Consider the following 20,080-nt stretch of genomic DNA (forward strand, 5'->3'; position numbering starts at 1 on the left):
ATTACCGGACACAGAGGAACTTGGTGCACGAGATTCAGGTGAACGTTTAGAGAACCCCGAGTGGTGAAAATTAATCCTCCCCTCACTATACCGCGTGCGCAATATCCATGTCGCGGTCCCGGCACGTAAAACACCATAAATGATTATTGAAAGCGAGGCCTCGTCATGTGCATGTGTAGTGTGTACAGGAAAGGTTACGAGCGGCCCGCAAGAGGCGTGCGTGTTGAAAATAAAGAAATATTGCGAATCAATTACGTCTCTTGTAGTGTCCGGCCACAGGGGCGACGCCAGGCTTTTCTTTTTTTAATGAAGAGGCACCCACAACAAGTGAGTTCCTTAAGGGCATATATATATATATATATATATATATATATATATATATATATATATATATATATATATATATATATATATATATATATACGTAGATTATGAAAAGTCTGTCTTCGGTTGCCGTAAAATAACTAGGAAAAAGGTATACGCTTCTAAAAAACTGTGTATTTGTCGACGTTTCGATCGGAGACCGATCTTCATCAGGATGAAATTTACCAGGCTTCGATGCGCTTTTATATCATCGTTCTCCGAGCCGAGAGAGAGAGAAAAAGGTTAAGAAAAAGTACATACAGAAAAAAGAAAAAAAGAGGAGGAGAGAGAGAAGTAAGAAACCTGCCGAAAAAGAGTCGCGAATACGCTTGTGCACATACTTTGACTGACATAAGAATAACACGTGTTTCTTGAAAGAAAAAAAAGAAAAGTCGTCAACACCCCACGTGCACATACTTTGGTCCACGAAACACACGTGTTTCCTCAAGAAAAAAAAAGAAAAAAGAAAAAAAAGAAAGAAAAGAAATATATAAAAAATTTAGAAAATATAGAAAATTTATATATATATATATATATATATATATATATATATATATATATATATATATATATATATATATATATATATATATATATACGTCATTTATCACACTTCGTGGGCTTTCTTTATTAGCCAAAAAAAAAAACACGCAATTAGTACGTTGTTGACAATAGCGCAGCTAGATGTCATTTGAACATTCCCACACATGCCTCATTGACATTTAATGATTAGGTGAGTATTTGTCGAGTTAGAAACATAATCAGGACTAATTACCTAAACCTTATTTACGAAAAATTAGTAGTGGCTACTACAGTTTACTGGAAACAATATGCACTATGTGTGCTTCGCGTAACGACGTTCATCTTTTTTTTTTTTAGTCGTGCTGCGCAATATTTGGGACACCCTGTATATGCGCGCCCGCGCTTGCGCTTCATTCGAAACCGCCGTGCTGACGTCGCTAACAAGTGTTGAAGATCACTTTTTGTCCGATGCATCGAGACATATATGGATGCATGCGAGAGAAACTTGCTGATACAGGATCATCCGTAAACACCAGACACAAAAAGCACACAACGCGTCTTCACGTGGTCGTGCTATCTAAAGCTGCGCCCTCATGACTGTCCTCTCGCTTCCACTGCCGCTTCTGGAAGCTCACCCAGCAAGGCCGAGCCGAGCGCTATCGTAAACAGGATCTATCGGCGCGCTTCTCTCGAACTCGCAAACAAGGAACGGCCGTAGAAAGGAAGGCCGTGGAAGCGGCACTTCCAACCCCGGTTGCACTGCAGTTATCCCTACATACCGCGAAAAGCTTCTCTTCCGTTACGGGGCTTCGCACCAGCTTATCCGCAAAAGCTGGCGCCGGCCGTCGCGCGGTAAAAGCCCCACAATGGAAACTGTACACATTCGACGGTAAGGACTTAGGGAAAAAACAAGCTTTAGGAACAGCCTACAAAACGATGGGATCATCTTACAGCACCAAGCGATTATAAAGCAGGGAACCCACAAAGTTAAAGGGACACTAAAGGCAAATATTAAGTCGACGTTGATTGTTGAAATAGCGGTCCAGAAACCTCGTAGCACTGCTTTTGTGCCAAGGAAGTGCTTATTTTGAAATAAAATCACGTTTTTAGTGGTCCGCATCGCGTTAGCGCGCTTCAAATCTCCCGCCTGAAAATACGACTCTCATACGTCACTGCTGCCATGCCCAACGTTGCCCGCTTTTACTGCGCGGCCGCCGACACTAGTAGCAGCCGAGCGGAAGTAGCGGGACCCACAGTAGCAACAACGGCGCTGCGGTAAAGACTTGCTCGGATGGGCACATTCAAAGCCGTCACCAAGTTGCGGTTGGTCTCGTAATCCTCAGTACGAAAGTGCAGCGAGCACACACGCAGAGGTTTTGACTGTTTAGCACACTGGCGCAATGGCATGACACTAAGCCACTTCGAGCGTAAGGGTTCATTCCGCGGTACCCAGTGAAAAGACACACCGGTTTCCTTGCTGCAGCACTGGCGTTGTGCACCATTCGGGCATCCGGCAATATCACACGCATGCGGCATTTTGTCGAACTTTCTGTCAGAGCGACCTTCACGAGCGCGCAAAACACGCACGGCAGTACGCGATCCCGAAACTACCACTGAGACGGGCGAGGCACAGCTCGGCGAAAACGGAACCTTTGAACCACGCGCGCCGTTCCCCATGGCAACGCCACGGAGGTTTTGTTTTCCATGAATCAAGCGGAAACGAACAAACAGCATTTTATTACGTCTTTTGATGCTCGGAATGTTCTTTTTTTACTGCTGCTAGTTTGATTACTAGTGATTTATTGTAGGCCGACTTCCCTACGTCATCGGGATCACTTCGAAAATGTCCCACTCGTGGCGCTCGTCATGTGATACATTTAGCTTAATTTCTCGGTAAGTAGGGCACTGCTGTTGATAATATTGCCGTTTTAGAAGTTGTCATACATTGGGCTTTCACTCTAACATAAATTGTTATTTGCCTTTAGTGTCCCTTTAAAGCTATACTTCGTTTCCTGGCATTTTACGTATACCAAAATGGTATGATTATGAGACGCGGCGTCGTAGTGGAGGGGGGAGGCGCGGACTAGTTTTGACCACTTGGGGTTTTTGAAGGGGTTCATGCTAATCCACGTACAAGGGCTTTTTTTTTTTGCATTACGCCTCAATGTTTATGTGCCTCCCGTGTACTGGAATCGATATCGCGTCGTCGAGCTAAATAATGTACCGCAGTTATATCCTTCAGTGCAACTTATAGTCGTTTCAGTTGCATGCACATTGATGCATTGCTGGAGTTGAACGGCTGTAGCGACCGGGAAGCGCTACACTTCCCGCTGCACTTCCCGTCAATGTCTTACCTTCATCCTGTAACGTTTATCAAGCCTGTACAGGCAACGTATGCGAGGTTTCAGCGATAGACGATTTGCAAAAGCTACAAGGCATCTATCCAGCGCAAGAAAAAAGTCATGGACAATGCTCCCGTCCTCGCTACAATTGTTACGTGCAGCGTAGAGTCTCCCGTGTTTGGCCATGGCTGGTCTAGAGGCGCGTGTTCCCACCCCTCATTGCGCATTTATGCGCAATGGTCGTGCCATCTATACATGCTACACTGCACGCAACAATTTAGCAAAGACGGGAGGCACCGCCATTATGCATGAATTTTACACCGGAGCTGTTAAGCTTGGCGTTGCGTCGTTAACCGTAAACAAAAAAACTATCATCATCATGGATCCGCACGCGCTCTCTTCGTCCTCTTCAACTTCTGCTTCGCTCCTAAAACACGTGCGCCGAATTGTTCGGCGTGGTATGCGATAACTCTGATGGGCGAGAGAACGAGTACAGAGGGAGAGAGAAAGAATTTCTTGGCGAAAAAAAATTTCTTGGCGAGGCGGGGTTCGAACCCGCGTACCCACGATCTGAAGGCGAGCGTCCTAACCACTCGGCTATCCAGGCACGCTAGCTCTGCTAGCGTGCCTGGATAGCCCACCTCCTTGCTATACGATAGTATAGCAAGGAGGTGGGAAAGGGAAGTGGGGGTGAGGAGTAGGTAAAGGAGGAGGGGAGAAGGTAAAGCATAGCATAGAAAGAAAGAGAAATAAAGAGAAAGAAAGGGAAGAGATGCAGAAAGAGAAAGAGAGAACCGAAGGAGGAGAGAGAAAAATAAGGAGAAACAAAGAAGGCCGCCCAGCTCCGCACTTCCTTCTGGCTTGGCACCACTATGGCGAAGCTGCTTTTTTTGTGTTTAGGTAAAGTGCCTTGAAGGTTTTGCAACTCGTCTGTTCTATCGTATACACGGTTCTGATCCCGAGTCGTCCATGTAGGAAATAAATCGGCAATGTGCACAGCGATAATATATATGCGGCGGTTATAGCCCGCCTCATATTTGTGCTGGATCACTAATCGGTGTCGCTGGCTATGCGTGTCTCAGCGTTTTCTTGTGCGATATTCTGTCTTCCAGTCATTTGCACGAAAGCACGCTGACGTTTTTACTTCCTTACCAACTAACTAGAGTTCAGATTCTTTTACGCTATGATGTCTTCCCTCTTTCTCATTTTTACTCCCGGATTCCCCTCCCCACGTGTAAACTATAGACACCGTCTAGCTATCCTTCATTCCCTCTTTCTCTCTCGCTCTCCCTACATCGGTGAATACCCATTTTTCACGATGCCACGGCGTAAGCGCCCTCCCTTAGCGGAAAAATCGCGAAACACCTCTTGATCTCGGAGGCTTTCGTTCTGGCGATACTGTTTGCTCCGGCCTCTACCAAAATCCTACCAATTAAAACCCTACCAAAACGGCACAAGAAAATAAAAAAGGCGGATTGCACCACCAAGCACTGTGTTATTCATAGACGTGTGCACGAAGGGCGCAGGGGGGCGGGGGGTCTCGTGGACACGCCTATGAATGTTTGTTTAGTATGTTAGTATGTTTCTTACATCGTGGACACGACCAAAAGAGCTGAGTGGGGGGGGGAGGGGCTGCGGCAAAACTTGCCCCCTCCCCCCTTTATAGAGAATCCTGCGCACGCCTACGGTGTTATTGCTGCGTAAAAGGTGGCGCTCCCTTAGTTTCACGGGAAGCTTCAACGCACCCAGTAACTTTTGCTCGCTTTGCGGCCAGAAGGTTGTGACGCAGCCCATGCTTCCCAGTCCTCAGTGACGTAATGAGAGAACAAGCGCTATTTTTTCAATTGTTGCCGACTCAAAATGAGATTTTCTCGGCCCTGTGGCGACGGCCTTTTGTCGGCGCGGCCCTTTATCCGCAATTCCAGACGCGTAAACACGCGCACTACCACCACACCGCCACCCGCGGCGTGCTCCTTCAGCGCCAGCGCGTGCGGCAATTTCACGCCGTGACGGCCTCGGGCGAGCGTCGGCGTTCAAGCTGCGGAACAACCGCTGTGGCTCTTCTGGGAGACTCGCGCGGATAAACAAGGAAGAGGACTCGCGAGGAGCCAACAACGGCGTGGCGAGAGAAACAATGGAACTAACGCGCCTGCAGCAACACCTCCCCGACAATGGCTCAGTTTATCGTCGCCTCGTCCCTGGTCTGGCAACCGTAACCAAACTTGCCTCGGAAGCCGCAGTCGGGAAAGCAAACGCGCGGCAACACTGAGCCGCCAGCCACGGCCAGCCAGAATGCCATATATTAGTTACTCTCTGTAGGTGGGCTCTCGTGCGTGTGAAAGCCGGTGCGCTCGCGCAACACGGGCGGAATACGCGCGGAGCTGAAATTGCAGCGCCTGCTAATAAGGGCGCGCGCCTTGTGGAAACAATAGCGCTATGTGCCAGTCTGGAAGGACCGCTGCACAGCGATCTCAGCGAGCGGCGCTGGCTAACAGTCCCAGGGATAACACGTACAATAATACCCAACGATGTGGACGGGGAAACGCCTTCCGCCGTAGCTCAGTTGGTAGAGCATCGGACGCAGAATTCGAAGGTTGTGGGTCCGGATCCCACCGACGGAAACGATGATCCTTCGTTCACTTTAATTCATTCCAATGTACGTCATAAATATTACACTACAGTTAAACACAAAAATTAATGTCCCTCGTGCTTTCCTTGGCCTAATTTCCTGGTGGCTTCAATTCGTTTTGTCAAGCGAATCTCTAGAAAAAAATTCCTTTTTTTTTTTTTTTTCACGCGCTATATATAGGTAACAAACAGCCATTCCATGCAAAATGGGCATGATTACGGCCTCTTGGTACTACCTCAGTAAACTCCGCGATTACCATGACGCGCTGGGTTCGCCATTATAGACGAGGCTCGCCACACGAAACAAAGGTCACAACGTTTTTCATACTGCGGAAACGACATGCCATCGTCCGCTGTACACACACTACCCAGTGAAATGATCGCTCCTCGTTTCTTGCGCCGCCAAAGTGTACAGAAAGCTATAACTCGTCCGCATATAACTCATAACGGCCCAGAGCGGTCAGCGAACTTTCAATGGCCACGCTGGACACTTCCCTCCGGATCAATTTCGCTTGATGGCGGACAAGCGCTGCGGCGACGAGGAGTCCAGCAGCCGCCCTCGGCGTCGCCCATGCATTATTTCCCCCTGTCGCGCCACAGCGTCCACGGCCCGGTTCCACTTCCGTCAGGCCGACACCGCTCCCCCGAACCCTCCGTCTAGACGGGCTTCTGTTTGCACGTGCCCGTGTCGCCGGCAGGTGTTCATGGCCGGCCGCGCAACGCACGCCGGGCCTGGCGGTTACCAGCCAAGCCACTGTGTATCCGGGGCAACGTGGTGAAGCTGAATCACGCTGGATACAAAGGCAAGCGTTGTGCGCAGACACCAACTACGCACAAATATACACATGGCCACAAACACCAGAACGAGCGCCGCGTTGTGCGGTCGTAAACGGATATATTACGTGGATGTGTGCGGTGAGGCATAACAAAACAGATACGCGAGTGCACCCCTTTCGTGCAAGAAAAAAAAATTAACCTCCATACAACTTGCGGCAGAGGGTAGAAAATAGACCATGCGGACTACTCAGAAGAAAGGTTCACTCGGTTGACGAGACACCCATCCTGATCCGAAGACCGAACCCAGAACCAATGCCGTTCTGGCGCGAGCGTTTTGAGCTATAGCCAGGAGTCAACAGCTGCAGATCGAGGCAATATTAAACCGCAACTCGAAATGCAGAAACGCCGAATATGAGAGATCAGCTCTGCTGAAGTCCGCAGTATAAAGGAGGGATCGTAAAAGCGAAAACTTTCATTCACCTTGTACTCATAGCAGGTAGCTATACAAATACGGATGGACGACAACATTTCATGTCATGAGCATTCGTACACCTGGCTGGCTTCCGTAAATCTGATTTACACGTATTCCCTTTCCCGAGCGCAAAGGCGTAGCCATAAAACGCGTAAACTTCTCGGACCGAGCAAGAAAAAAGGCATTGGCAAGAAAAACAGCTTCGCACCTGGATGCACCACCACAAACACGCGATGACAGAGGTTACGCGGTTATCGCGATCGTATATACAGTATATACGATCGGCCACACATGAGCGCACAGACGGCGCAGTGCGGCTGACGAAGGGCACTCCAGCTTGCAGCGTGGCTCTCTTGTCGCGGCGCAGTCCACTCGTGCAGCTTCCTGCGCATTGCCTTTACTGCTGGAGCCATTAGCAATGTATACAGCTACAGAGCCTGTCGCTTGTGGCGCCCCACGCGAATGCGTATAGGAAGCTCCGCCAGTCTATTGCTCGACGCCGCATACCTATACATACACCAGTGAGCATCGATGCAAGCTGGAGAATCTGAAATTTCCTGCACACAGATTTGTGCTGCTGTATAAAATAGTGACGACGACTAGCGATGGCTGCGAACGCACGGCCCGGCGGCAAAATGAAGAAAACTGGTATAGCAGTCGCGTCCGCGATACCCCGGGTTTCTTTTTATCTAGCTCCGCGCGACAAAAACAAGAGGACTGCGTTGCGTATACAGAATAAGGAGAAGAGAAGGGAGCCCAAAGACAAAGGCTCCGCCGCGCCTGAACGCGCCGCGTCTCGGCTGAGCACTCGCGCCGTTTGCCTATGGGATTATCTGTCCGGAGTGCCGCTGACAGGCTGCAAATGCATAAGACGCGACGACCCGCAGGATTCCCCGTCCCCGTCTCTCCAGAGATTTCGCCGGGAAGAAGCACGCAGGGAGTACAGGAGGAGAGCGCATGCGCGATAACGGGGAGTGCCCCGGATCGTAAGACAAATGACGCGAAATGGGGAGTCCACATGGAGTGTTTGCAAACGACGGGGAATTGTCTGTTTGTGTTTGCCCGAGATATGGCTCCTTAGCATTGGAAGCATTACCTCGATGGGAGTCAGCGGCGATTTCGATCCATATTCAAATGCGCGTGATAGGTAGAAATGCTGTCATCGGACAATCTTTTTAAACCGATTTGAATGATATATGTTGCGCTCTATAGAGGAGAAAAAGGCGGATTTATGCCGCCTGAAAGAAGCAAAATTTTGATTTAGTGGGTCAAATTTTGTACAAAAAAGAAATTACTGTATTCGGCAACCCGTTTTTAAGTGCAGATGAATCATTTTAGCGAGAAAGGGATGCATCGACAATTTGGGCTGTAGCGTGCAGACGGCACACGGAGAAGGGAAGGCATGTGCAATGTCGACAAGGCCACGTCACCATTCCTCCTTGAAGCACGAACTTTAAAAACTTACAACTCTGCATCGGACAAACGAAATAAACAACATAGTTTTGTAACCTGCATCTGTTACAGTACTTGAAGTGCACAAATTCGATGTACGAATTATAACAGCGTACCTGAATTTCTTGAAACACTCAGGAGGGTTTCGCACAAGTTTTATACTTTAATTTCATGGTATAATTCAGAACGGTGTGCAACACGCAATGCGTCCTCTAAAAAAACTATAATAAATATATCTCAACAGTCGCAGCTTACAGAATCATGACATCGTTTCCCCGTTTATATACAGTTATACAGGTTGTCCCACATAAATTAAGCCAAGACTTCAAAAATGAAAAACGCCTGGAAAGTGACTTGAACCGAGCGCATACTATTCTCACGAGCCTATATTCACTCAGGCTATTATTTTTTTCAACCCTTAGCCAACGTATTAATTACGTTTAATTACCAAATTTTTAAACGTTGGCAGAAGACTCATATTACGATCGCAGAGTTGTAGAGCACCTTCAGAAACCACTCACTGAATTGTTTCCTGGACGATAGGTCTGACGTAGCCCCCCCCCCCCTTTTTTTTATTTTCCGCCGTTTCGAGTCCACTGCTCATATGACACTAATAGCGCTTCACGTTACGTCCTACATAATAAAAAAAAAACGCGTCCGGGAATCGAACCCGCTACCTCGTGCTGGGGCAACGCACACAACCACAGCCCGAGCCGCCACGACGGCGGCATGCCTTAACGAAATTAAGGCGCAAACGCGACGTGACCGCAGTCGATAGTAATTACACGCGGCGGACCGGCCGGTCGTCATTTGCAGTGCTCGCATAAGCGAGCGCGAGAGACATCCAATTAGATCTCGACGGCGAGACGTCTTCGGCAGACATAGAGAGAAATAAAGCTAAAACAACGCGGCAAAAAACTCGCGCCCCGTCCCATCCAATTTCGTCAGTCTCGTTCATACAGCAAGTACAGGAAGCGAGACAAGGAGCAGCCACCATACATATATGTACGAGTAAGAAATGGACAGCTTTGGCCGCAGCCACACTGCATGTACGGCTGGCTGTCTAAGCTATGCGTTCCCGCAAAGGCGCTGCGCATACGAAAGAGAGTGAGAACGAAAATTAGTGGGCATCTCGGTCCCTGAATTCAGATTCAATAAAGTCAGGATTGTTGCTATTACTGCCGATATAAGCCAACACTAGCAACATTATCGTACACAGTTAGCTAACATTGACTAACACCAGCCAATACGTAATCAACGCCATTCATTCATTCATTCATTCATTTGATTCATTCATTCATTCATTCATTCATTCATTCATTCATTCATTCATTCATTCATTCATTCATTCAGAAGTACTCGCTGTTGGGATAGTCGGTTCATCTTGTGTACTGACCATAAAACTATGGTCAGCATAAAATTGTTTTGCGCTAAGTGACCACAGTTTTATGGTCAGCACAGATTCGTTCATTCATTCATTCCCTGACTGATTGATTGATTGATTGAACGGTGCCCACAATTTCCTTCGGCGGATTTCCCGATACATGGTCGTCGCACGAACACGAAGAAATATTCGGAGGAAACAAGAAAATAAACAAAACGTCAAATTCGCACGCCCGGCTGCGTATATAGTATGTGTGAACGTCGCTTTCGCGGATTACGAAAACTCCAATTGATTTCGATTCAAGTAAATTTTTTTCCACGAAATTTTCGATTATCAGCTTCGCATTACGTTAACGTTTCCAGAAGAACTAAATGAAAATATATCGATCAGCCGCGTGGGAGAATGCTCGAACGCCGTCGCTGCAGTGGCTACGCTCCCAAGGATAATAACGGTACGAAAAAGATCAATACGCAAGAAGACGTCCCTTTCAACAGGCGCCGCCGACTCGAAAGAACACAAAAAGAAACGACCACGTCCATTCTCTTGAGCGCGCAGACGTTCGTTTCGAAATGTGCTCGCAAATTGTTCCCCGTCTTCGTATAAGGACCCTCCCGAAGCTTCGTCCGAAGCTTCGTGTCCTCCAGATTAGTGAATGCCGAGGGGCTAAATTAGCCGCTTTAAAGCGTTCGCCAGAGTGGTCTCGATGGAGAGTTCGCGCCCATCTCAGCATCGCCTCCGAGGCATAAGAGGCTCTCTCGCATCTCGCAGTTGTACACCCGTTTCAGGCGCGGTGCACTTTGCATTATTATTTAGCAAAACGATATAGCAAAATGTTATTTGCAAAGTTCGCGCAAGATCCCGCGCGTGCATTTCTATTTTTTTATGAAGTATACAGACCATTTATATCAGGGGCGTAGCCAGAAAGTTTTTTTCGGGTGGTTCAACCATGCTTTGTGTATGTTCGTGCGTGTCTTGTTTCGTCTGTTTGTTTGTCTGTGGCTCAGTCAGTGATTCCTTCCTATGGATGAAGTTATGGGTTCACACTTTTCTATAACTGAATAAAGTGTACACACTTTACGTATTCAACGCTGCGGGCATCTAGCATATATTTACTTTCATAATGAGGACAATTTCTATACACTTGGTCATAAGTGCTCTCTGCGGAAACACAATAAATGTGATGCAGCTATACGAACAACGAGTCTGAAAGACAGCATGTTGGAAAGGTAACGATTCTACAGGCGGTCTGTATACACCGCATAAATTAATCTCTACAAAAGCTTGAAACCGACGACCCCAGGAACCAAAGAGTCGGCAGTGGTCGACATTTGACGGAGTTCCGAATGTTCGTTTCAATAAAGGTGTAATGAATGCCGGTGACATGGATATTTGGAATATTTCTATTGGCCCGCACGTTGGGAAACGTGAACCTTCTCTGGTTGCGTCAGCACGGTTTCAAACACCATCCCTTCTCTACCGGTTACATCGACATATGCAGCAAAACGAGCTTTTCTACGCAGTGCTGCGCGATAAGACAACGTACCGGTGTACAGAGGAAAATCTACGAACAGAAAATCTCGCACATAAGTTCCTGTTCGTTAGTCCCTTCTTTCGCGACGTTATATATGAGAACAGCATAACTGGTGTAAAAAGAACGCAGTTAAGCATACGGCACTGAATGAGACGGTATACGTAAAGGTATGAAATTTGATGCACCATGTAAGGAAAGTTTAGACTGCGGAAGCATAGATACCTACATTCTGAGGTGAACATGATGGTGCGACGATGCAGTCACACAAGCGCCACTTTGCTGGCAGGCAAGACGAAAACTCCGACGACTGCATCACTGCTGTGGGAGGCTGTGGTGTGTGTGTGTGCGTGCGGTTAGCCGTCCCAAATGTTTACCCAGTCAAGAGGTATAACTTGTAGTAAAATGTGTTCTTAATTATGCCCAAATATCCGGCTAAGAATAAGTCGCACGTTTCAACACATGCTACCACAAATTATGTAAATCCGTATCACAGAATAGTCGTCTTGTAAGGATCATTCATACATATCAGCCATAACCTGCATGCCATAGCGCTGAAAGTGCGGGGCCGGGGGGGGGGGGGGGATGAGGGGTGAGGTGATTAATTGACGGCAGACGCAACACCACTCTCCATTGTACCGTAAGTAGCCGGTTACTGTGAAAAAAAGACAGAAAAACAACAACACTGCGCGAATGAACTATGATGTTGCACCAAAGAGACTACATGTAGGTTATTCGGCGAAATGAGAGGGGCCTACAATTCGTGAATGCATGAACGCATTCAAATCATCGCGACCACTTCTACGCACAGAACGAGTTTCAACGGCGCTGGCCGCGCACCGCAGCCAAACAACGTGTCTTGTGGTTAAGCCCTCCAACTCCCCCAAAGCGAAACGCCATAATCATTAGCGAGAGCGGCGCGGCGCACCGGAAGCTCGGGACACGAGCGGCAGCCGTGAATGCGAATGAACACGACGACTAAGGACCGGTCCTAAAACTACGGTCCCTACTAAAACGGCGAGTGCGGCACTTCCGACAAATGGATAGCCTCATCTCCCGAGCTACCCTGCCGCATGTGGATACACTTTAAGACCGCTAAATTGAGCACACCACGAAACCACACACCACGAAACCGGAAAATGACGCAGGGAGGGCCAGCAGCCAATCGGAAGAAGCAAAGGAAAACAAAATTACCGCAGCCACGCCCAGCACATCCGATGTCGCGCAGTTACAAGCACCGGCGTAGAGAGTGGGCACTGTAGAAATGCGCTTCATTCGAAACTCTCTCATTAGCGAGGTTTCTACTGAATGCGCCGTTGGAATGCCCTCCAACCGCGAGGTCTAACTATATACAGCGAGATTGGAGTTTTCGCGCTGAACAGGCGACGCAGTTGAAAACAGAGGGACAAATTGGAGTTTAACGAGCGGAAGCCTGTCGTGCGGAAGTATACCATATAGGATTTTCCCGCGCAGTTGCATGCTTAGACTGCTGAAGCCGCCGTTCCACGCATAAAAGACCGAGGATATGCCACAGACGACGATGCTTAGCGCTGGCGGCTGGATACGGAAGCAGTGAAAAATGCTGGCCTACTCCAGTTCTCTCAAGCAATACTTTGCTTTTAAAATGAATAGCTGCTTGACTCATTCGCCCGTTATCGAGGTCGGTTGTGAGGCTGCCCGCCGCCGATATAACAACGACGTCTGTGAATAAGCGCGCGTGCTGTCTTCGGAAGTATATACAGTCAAATCTCGTTACAACGAACACCACATTAACGAACATTTCAAATTAACGAACTTTTAAGAAATCCCGTGCCGAATGCTTATAGTTTCAATGTAAAAATATTTCGCTACTACGAACTTCAGAATAACTAACATTTCAGAATAACGATCGTTATTTAATTCCCGTGTAACCTTAACAACACCTCAGTACTACGAACTTATATCCCGAAATGCGAGGATTCTTAGATTTCAGTGTATCGGTCATGGCAGTCGGAGCTGTAAGGTAGCAGACGACGCAGCGCGAAGAGCGGACGCCCTCCCGCTAAAACCTGAGATGGCACGGGAGGAGAAAAACGCGGGCGGAGAACTTTTTTTATTTTCCCTTCGTTGCAGAGGCGACAACGCATCAGGTTTTGTAAAGGCCCAACCGCATGCATAGCACGCGACTTTCGAGCGAAGGCGACTGCGACAAACGGGCTCCGTCGCGCTGCTCGATTGAAAACTATTGCGCGCACGCAGGCAAATTACGAAAAAGAATTACAGAGTAGATGAATGACAACATGCCAAATTTATTATTGTCTTGTTTGAGATAAAGATGCCATAAAAGCGTTTCGGGACTTCCTTTTTTTCGCAATCTTATGTTTAACCGCGGCAGTAGTACTGCTGTGATCCCATGGGGCGCCCGGAAGCGTACGCTGCCTACGCTACGTCGCACTTTGCAGACTGTGTTATGTTGGGGTTAGTCCACGAGGCGCATCTCGACAACGTTTCCTCTTGCTGTCATAGAACGTTTAAGAAAAGCCGCAGCGCCTCACATCGTTGCTTCGCAGGGAGAAGGGCTACCTCACACGACGACGATGTTGACATTGCAGCAAGCTACCACCAATGCAGCAAGCTACCACCGAAACATCAAAACGAACCGTCGATCATAAATAACGACAAAATACGGCCGCTGCGTCGCTCTCCGCGTGAGATGGGGCTGTAAATAAGGTAGTCTATAACTTGCATTCCTTGAAGTACGCGCCGATTGGAAGCATCACGAGCAAATTGCAACCGAAGCAAGGGTCAGAGATGCTGCCATGTTGTTGGATATCGTCATGCTCACTTCCGGGCGACAAGCGATGTTTTCTGGCTTTCCAGAAACCTGGGATGCTATCGCGGAACGATTCTATTTCAGATTCCAATGCCTTTCGTGCTTTTCGCTCTTGGCCAGTGGTCAGAACGACGGTCCGTCCGCGTTATCAGCGCGATCAGCCAGCCGTGTGGGATCGGAAATAGCATCGTTTCGCGATTGCACCCCTGCGACAAGCGACGGCGATGGATGGCCCTCCGCGACAGCAAATCCGGTCGGCCGTCGCTCAAAACTCGCGTGCATGCAGTTGGGCCTTAAAGGATTGCAGCGATGACATGGACGACGATGTCACGGTAGCACCCGAAGATCGCGACGAGTCCGTGTCGGCCACAGATGCGTTGGACTACTTGAGGAAACTCCGCATATTCATAGAAAACAGCGGAACAGCGACCGAAGCGGCGGATAAAAATGCGGACGGTCTATAATCGTTCGTGACGCAGAGTTTGTGCTGCACCTGTCAAAAAAACGATCACGGGCTATTTCAAATAAACGTGCCTTGTCTGACGTTCACGTGTGCATTGTTGTGAGAAACGAGTTCAAGGACGTACCGTTGCAAAGGTAGGACGTTTGCGTTACTGAAATTCTATTGTTATGGTAAATTTTTGGGCTTTCACTATAACGACCTTTCAGAATAACGAACATTTTTCCGCGGTCCCCTGAAGTTCGTTATACCGAGATTTCACTGTATATATATATATATATATATATATATATATATATATATATATATATATATATATATATATATATATATATATATATATAGCCCGAGAACGCTGACGCATGTTAATGCTTAAGCATTACCAAAGCTAGTTGTGAACTCCACGGCGCCGCAGCTGTCACAACATGATTGTGTAGTCTGGCCGTCGCGGTAAAGCAGGCATCTTGCTCGAGTGCCCAGCATACAAATACGAGCGACAATATCAAGATAACCTAGAAAAGCTCCGATTGCCGGTTGCCTCCTTTCGGTATATGTGGAAAGCATGGTTATCCCTTAAAACAGGCGAACAAAACAAGGCGCGCGCAGCGCCGCGGCACAGTTTACATGCCGGTGGCACAGTTGCCGCAGCAAGTGACCAAATAATACTAATAATTATACGGGTTTAATGTCGCAAAACCACGATATGATTATGAGGGGTGCCGTGTGGAGGGCTTCGGAAATTTCGACCACCTGGGGCTCTGTAACGTGCAGCTAGATATAAGCACACGGGCCTCAAGCATTTTTGCCTCCATCGAAAATGTGGCCCGGGACTCGATCCCACGACCTTCGGGTGAGCAGTCGAGTACCATATAACTAGGGCTCCGTGTTTTCGGAGTTTATTTTTCTAGGAATTCGGAAGGTGTTTTTCGGAGTTTATTACATGCGAAGCAGCTTTTGCGCTGGGCTGTGTCCGTAGTCCCTTTGGCGACCGTCCCACCTAGCATAGCCATCTGAGCGCGCGCTCGCGCCAAGGAGATGTCTTCTTCCTCTTGTTTTTCGACCGCCATGATGGTACGTGCAGAGCACTTTAAGGGCCCGGGCTGCCGTATGATGTCCTAACTTGGCATAACGCAGAAAAAAACCATGTGTGCTGGCACGCGCTAGCGCGTTCGGGCCTGTGTAAGAGGCTGGGTAAGACGCTGTGGCCTCTCCCCCTTACACTCTCTCAGCAATCACGTAATGGCGTCGGGGAACGAGATTCTGCAGACCCGCGATGAACCCGCGTGGCGTGCTCCAACAAGAGTTCGGGACGAGTAACAGCAACAGCAACTACAGCGAATTCATGGTGTGCTCCACCTGCAAGAACGCGTCAACATCGGGCAAGGTGCGCGTGATGAACGGAACTTTAAGTCGACCCATGCGCTCCTTCGCATCCCCACATGGTTCCCTTTAGTGGGAGATGGTGTCATTTTTTTTTCGAGGAAATTCAGTGTTTCTCGGAGTTAATTTCTCGGAAATACCCAATTCTCCGAAATTCGGTGTTTAATTTTGCATTATAAGTTGTTGCAATGTGTTCTTATAACTTTATTTCCAATGAAAATGCGTTATTGTTGCTGATAATCCTGTTTCCATTTTTTTTTTTTTCAAATGCTGTTTATTTACCCTGTGAATAAGGCTGTTGATGTGCACTGCTATAAACTCGCCAAAGTTTACTTTTGGGGGGAGCAGGAGCTAGCCAAGCTGCTTCTCAGCTTTTTCTCCCAGCCTCCCTCACCTTGGTGAAAAATAAAGGAACTGTAGCGAAGCGTTCGTACTCAGTAATGAGTCGTCCTCTCGAGCGCCTTCTAGTGGGTCGTCCTCTTCTCTGAGAGCACGCCCCTCGTGCTGAGAGTCTGCCCCGCCTTGACTTCGCTGTCGTGCATTGTCGCCGAGAGCCCGCTAACAAACGTCTTTGCAGAACAATTATTTTTTTTTATTCTCAATACTGCAAAATCTTGGATGAAGTCGTATCTGAACACAAATCCATGCGAGCACACTAAGTGCATTTTAGATTTCTGGAAGGTGTGAACACACAGACACATAAACACACAAGCACAAATACTTCAATACAAAACGCCTACGTTTTTTCGCCATTACAACCTTACAAACCTTACGAAGTTGCTGCAAGTGATGGCGGTGCGCTCCGTTCGATTGACGATTCTCAGCTTTGAAAATGCCCTTTGAACGTTCAAAATGCCCACCTAAAATCGGAGTTTATCAGATAAATCCGAACTGTTAACAATTTTACCGGCGAGTATTTATCGGAATTTTTTTCGGATTTATCCGAAAACATGGGGCTCTACATATAACCACTAATTTGGTTAGTGACGAAATTATAGAACGCAAAGGCAATAAAGTGACCGTGTCATAGAACGCAAAGGAAATAACATCCTGGCTACGCCCCTTTTTCCATATCATGGTCCGCATTAAAATTAAAAAAGTAAGTTGGAGAGTAAAGCGCTGTTCATGCTCTCCTCCTCACCTTCCTTCATCTCCTCACCCTCGATTTCTCAACAGTGGCCGCGCTATCTATACGCGTGTAGCGCGGCGCAACGCACGCGACGAGTAGAATTCCGTTCGGCAGCAAGAACACCACTAGACGAGGAACAGAGCAAGATGAGATAAGAGGGGGCGAGACGCCTTTCGACAGCCGTGCAGCACGGAAAACGAAGACTTTTTTTTTTTTCCTTTTTTTGCCAGGCTCTTTCAGGAGCGTTGTGTGGCTTGGACGGTAGAGTGTATCTATAGATCGGGCGCGTACAGGGCGCGGGTTGCCATGTATGCATGCCGCAAAGGGTATACGCGAATAGAGAGACAGTGTGGGCACGGGGCAAGAATATAGGTGAAACTCACGTCAGCGCGAGTGACCCAGATAACGTCGCAAAAGTATATACAGTCGAATCTCGTTATAACGAACTGGCATCGGAATTATAAGTTAGCTCGTTATATCCGATATCCGTTGCAGAAGTAGATATAAAAATCGGCTCTGAGAAATTGGCAATCTGGCTCGCACAAAAAACGCTAGATACAAAAACGTACAGATGCAGTGCACGCTTGCAGATGCTTGGCGACGAAACTAAAATAGTTTATGCGTGTTTGCTGGTTCCGGTGTGTGGAGAGCGTTAGCACTGCATGCAAAGGAAAGGAAAAAAAACTGTCCCTTTTGCGATGCCTCAAAATCGCGTCAGTATAATCCTTGAAACTCCCTACTTTTATTTTATCCTTCTCCTCTATACGGTTGTAAATGAACCTCCCGTTCTGAGTTGGACCACAAGATTATGTCGCGTGTATCACACATTCGAGCGCTGACCACTCAGATTTTGGCAACAGGATAAAACCCGCAATACTGACTTTCAGCACAGCCTTCGGCAGAGCGCCGCTTTGGCTCGCCTAATTCCGCACGTCGTCGCGCCTCCTATTCAAGCTTCACGCTGCTACCGACAAAAAACTCGCATGTAAGACGACTCGAAGGCGAAAACCATCTTCTTCTTTTCAGTCGACGTATTGATCTTCCCCCGCCCCCTTCCAAAGCTTTCTGAACCTAAAGTGGTTTTCCACTGCCTCGAGGCATTGCAAGCTTTCTGCACGTCACCTGGTTTTCAGTGCTTAATGTCTCCCTTCATTGGAAAGGGGGGGGGGGGCTCAGAGGGCGGCGACCTATATACATATATACGCACATACATACAGCCCCTCCTTAGGAAATCGAAGGGGGGCCGGGCCCCCAAGACCCCCTTGACTTTGGGCCCTGCTGGTTTTGCACTGCCTCCGTTACCGGCCCACCTTTGACCAAGCGTCAGTGTCAGTTGATGAAGCCACCATTAGGCATCGCGGTTTGTGACGTCAAGATGGCGTCATAGTAACGTCATGATAATTACGTTATAAATTTTGGAGATCTGTGGCGTCATTATGACGCCATATGGTGATGCCATCACGTGATGATTTTTTTGCATCACTCGCGTTGACGCCGATGCCGCGGGACGCCAACGGTCAATTTTCGCGTTTGATGAGGCATCTGAGGCTTTCGCCTTAATAATCGCGGACGCTCGTATACAGGTGCTGCCTTCAACGTCTTCGACCGTGAAAGCTGTCTGTTGCTTGCCACTCGTTTTTAGTAAGCGGCCCCGCCACGGTGGTCTAGTGGTTATGGCGCTCGACTGCTGACCCGAAGGTCGCGGGATCGAATCCCGGCCGCGGCGGCTGAATTTTCGATGGAGGCGAGAATGTTTGAGGCCCGTGTACTTAGATTTAGGTGCACGTTAAAGAACCCCAGGTGGTCGAAATTTCCGGAGCCCTCCACTATACGGCGTCTCTCATAATCATATCGTGGTTTTGGGACGTTAAACCCCAGATATTATTACATTATATTTTTAGTAAGCGCTTGGAACAAGTAAAGCTTTTCCGGTCGGCATTTGCTATAGGGAGGAGGGGGGGGGGGGGGCGGTCGGGTCAGTGCCGTTCCCGAGTGCGGTCATGAGGGTGGCTTCCCGCGGTTCAGCGCGTGCCTCGTAGTAGAATCATCAATACCGCAAGTGCGTGTGCGTGTAAGAGAGGATTGCGCTCGTGGTTGCGAGAGGGCAGGTGGGCTACATCGCAAACGCAAACAATAGGAGAGCGCCGGTCGGCTACTGTCTGGTGTCATTGTCGAGGGGGACGGCCTCCGTGGGGACGGCTCTTGCCGGCCCGGTTTACCGGACGCACACACCGCGGCGTCGCTTTCCAAAATGCGGGATCGTGAATTGCGTAAGCGGACAGGAACGTCGACCCGCGTGTGGAGGGAGAGCTCTATGCAGCCTCGGTTTATTACGCAACTCTGAACTGAACCCGTATAGAATTAGCGGGTAAAATTCCGCATTATATGCGATTTTTAAAAAAAATTGATTACTAGACTTTCTCGGCGCAAAGGAAGATCTCGGTCATTTCATAAGCTCCGCTGCTAACCGGCATGCGTACGAGGGAGAGAGAGCAACATTATTCATAATGTGAACGGGGGGGGGGGGGGGGGAAGTCTCACCGCATCGCCCTAACCCCTGTCGGTCGAGTCCGGAAGAAAACAACCCGCTTCACAATGTAATGGGTGCAGAAATACAAGTGAAGCGACAATGTTCTCGTCACAATGTCCCGCCGTTGGTCCCCCGCATTGCGGGAGTAAAGGTGGGAATTACGCAGGTGCTGGGATGCAAAATCAGTGGTCCTCGGCCGCTATTGTCGTCAGAGACCTCCATGGCCATAACCCTGCTCATTAAACAATGACGGGACAGTTCACACTGAGTAAAGGTTTATAGGGCAGACATGGTGCCCCTC

At 48.3% G+C, this 20,080-nt stretch overlaps 1 protein-coding gene and 1 non-coding gene across 7 annotated transcripts in view; both read left to right on the plus strand.

Annotated features, from left to right (window-relative positions):
• The window catches only part of LOC119386962 (L-sorbose 1-dehydrogenase), a 531,651-nt gene that overhangs the window by 123,330 nt on the left and 388,241 nt on the right, over positions 1-20,080 (plus strand). The window lies entirely within an intron of this gene.
• Trnal-cag (transfer RNA leucine (anticodon CAG)) lies at positions 5,776-5,848 on the plus strand. Its single transcript has one exon. It is a non-coding gene; the product is annotated as a tRNA-Leu (tRNA).

This window comes from Rhipicephalus sanguineus, chromosome 3 (genome assembly GCF_013339695.2).
Source record: "Rhipicephalus sanguineus isolate Rsan-2018 chromosome 3, BIME_Rsan_1.4, whole genome shotgun sequence".
NCBI classification, from domain to species: domain Eukaryota; kingdom Metazoa; phylum Arthropoda; class Arachnida; order Ixodida; family Ixodidae; genus Rhipicephalus; species Rhipicephalus sanguineus.